Genomic DNA, 3,083 nt, shown 5'->3' on the forward strand with positions numbered 1-3,083 from the left:
TTTTACCAGCTGTATGTATGATAGAGGGTTAGAATCTAGTAAATATAAGGAACTCAAAAATATAAATATTATAAATACAAGTAATACAATTAAAAATTGGTGCTAATTACTAAACAGAGTTCTGAAATGATAAAACCAAAAGGCCTGAAAATTATTTGTAAAATGTTCAGTATCTTTATATCCATCAAGAAATACATATTAAAACTGCTCTGATATGCTTTCTTACTCCAATCAGAATTGTACAATTCAAAAGACAATGACAAATGCTGGCACAGATGTGGGAACATGGGATGGATTATATAGTGGAGTGTATAATTGGAAAGGAATAGTTGTTTAAAATTTTTACACACTCCTTTTTGCTTCTCAGTCTATGTCTCATTCTGTAGCCAAGGCTAGTCTCAAAGTAGCCTTCTTCCTGTTTCTGCTTCCCACATGCTAGTGATACAGGCCATGAAAGAAGAAAGGTAATTTTAAAAAGGTCCTTTTCAGCCAGCATTCCAGGCAGCATTTGGCATATATGAATATATCTGTCAACTTCGTTTGCACAAATTACTTGGTCTATGGCAGATGTAGACAGTGGCTGACTACCATGTTGGGCATTTCCCCTTTGGGACATGGGAATGCCAAAACTTTGTCATCCTCTAAACAAAGAAAATAGCAAAGGTCAACAACAGCATTAAAATTTGTCAATCACTTATAAGATCCATTTGATATGAAGAGCAGGCATTTCACTTTCCTATACAAGCCTAGGGGCCTCTTGTGTTAAGAAATTCTAACAACTGAAGAATATTTTGTGAAAAGGTAAATTCCTGAAGATATGATTTTTAAATTGGCAAAAATAGACTGGAGAGACTGCTCAGTCCTTGGAGCAGTTAGTGCTCTTACAGTGGATCTGAGAGTTGTTGCCAACACTCAAACAGTCACATGAGGCACCTCACAACCACTTGTAACACCAGCTCCAGGGGATCTGAAGCCTTCTGATTTCTGATGGGCCCTAGAACTTCCATACACATAAATTCAAGCAGGTACAGACACACACATAAATGAAAATAACAAACCATTACAAAATGAAAATGGAGGAAATAAACTCTTCTTATGATATCCCTATAGACAGACCCCAAAGCACCTCATGCGATGAAATTGCCTCCAGACTCAACTGAGCTTGCCTGTTGACTGACTTTTCCCCTTTCATCCTCTTTCCTTTTCCTTTCTTCAGACACTGGCCAAAGTCCCAAACTTGCCTCTAGATATTCGGTGCATCGTTTCTTTTCCAAAATTTCATTTCCTTTGGGGCTCACCCAGTGCTAATGCAGACTTCCACTGCTGAGCTGGCACAGTTTCTTGCCTTGTAGCTCAAAAACTATTTTTCTCTCTCTCTTTTTCCTCTGCTTGACAAGTGCCAACAAGTACTGAGATATCAAGCATGCCTATGCTATTATTTACTCTATTTAATTGCAAAAGGTAGTAAAGCGTTTGACTAGAATAAAATAACAATTTCCTCCCTCGTTTAAAAATTCTTTCACAATACAGAGTCATCCTCTCTTTTGTTTTCATATTGTTGAAATACAGATAATTGAATGGAAGGAACAACACAACAACAACAAAAAACCTTAGTACCCGTAATTTTCTCTATGATTAAGAACATTGCAGTCTTAAAGTAGTATTAGACATACATCATTTCAATTCTAATATTTCCTTGATGCTGGATGTAAGAGTTTCTACTGGAAATGTCAAAAGTATTTTGTTGTGATCAGTTATGTGTTTAAATCAGCTATGCAGTTGTTTCTCTGTTTTGCAATGGTCTCTGCTCAACAGATGGGCAGGCCTCTTTAAAATCTTTTAGAATGTCTGAGAATGCCGGCGTGGAATGTAACAGAAAAAAGAAGTAGCAACGTAAACCTAAGGAAACTGTCGCAGCTGCTTGGAGTTAATTCAAATGCCTGCACTTTTCCTTAGTAACTTCGTCTTTTCAGTCAACAAAAACTAAGTTCTGAAGGACCATGAGTTACAGTCGTCCTCTTCCTAAAGTGGAGGGCGTGACCTCAGTCAAGGTCGAAAACCTGGGAAGCTGCCCCTCACGTAACACGCTGAGGCACATCTTTGAGGACTATGGTCCTATTAGTGATATGTACATCCCGAGGAATCACTTAACCGGGGAGTCCTGTGGATTCGTTTTTGTCTACTTTAACAATAATTGTGACGCTGAGGATGCCATACGTGCCCTAGATGGTGTTTTACTGGATGGACGTCAGCTGAGAGTACAGATGATGCACAGCAACGGTCAACAGTATGCCCATCCTGGCTGCAGTCAGAGGTCACAACGATATCAGAATGAGGAAGACAATGAAGGTCAGCGATGTGGTCATAGACATTGTCGCTCTTGTTCCACCATCAGGATCCCACACAGATCCCGAAGCAGATCTTCCCTGGGCTTCTCAGAGTCTGAACGTCGTAATCCCACTTCCTCCAACAAGAGGCCCAAATCTGGGTCTTCCATTTCCGGAAATCACATGCCAGCCAGGTCCTCGTCAAGGATCAGAAGACTTCCAAAGGCAGGCAAGGAGGAACCCACGTCTAGATGTCGAATCAGTAGTGCCTCTGAGAGTCCTGGAGGAGAAATAGGTATGTCAAAATAGGTTAATGACCATCAGGAAAAGTCCTGAATCTTGGGAAGGGTGGAGATGCTGTAAGGGAAAAAGGCTTAGATGGAAAAATCTTTGACCAAAATCAGTGGTAGTATAAAAATTAGATTTTGTGTTATTGTCTAGCATTTTCTTTTCTGGCTTTTCAAGTTGGGGAAGAAATTCATACTGCATTTTGTTGTGATTTGAGCATTAGAATATCCTGAAATTTATTGAAAGATTTCAATTTTCATTAGTTGTCTGGTTATTTGAAGTAAAACATTTTTCTTAATTAGAATTACATTAGAATTTTCACTTTTCTGTTTACAAAGTGAACAAAATAGTAACATAAGTTGTGTCCTACTACATCAATGCGTGCAGTCATTTCTTATTTCTAAAATTCTGTAATGATAAATAACTCCTTATTGACTTCATCCTTTCAAGATAAAAGCACATGAAAAT

At 38.6% G+C, this 3,083-nt stretch overlaps 1 pseudogene; it reads left to right on the top strand.

Moving 5' to 3' along the window:
* Window positions 1–2,000: 2,000 nt before the first annotated feature.
* Window positions 2,001–2,622, top strand: LOC103728583 (annotated as a pseudogene).
* Window positions 2,623–3,083: the final 461 nt, after the last annotated feature.

The sequence above is a fragment of the Nannospalax galili genome, unplaced genomic scaffold, assembly GCF_000622305.1.
Source record: "Nannospalax galili isolate Female #2095 unplaced genomic scaffold, S.galili_v1.0 C49861026, whole genome shotgun sequence".
In the NCBI taxonomy this organism is placed as follows: domain Eukaryota; kingdom Metazoa; phylum Chordata; class Mammalia; order Rodentia; family Spalacidae; genus Nannospalax; species Nannospalax galili.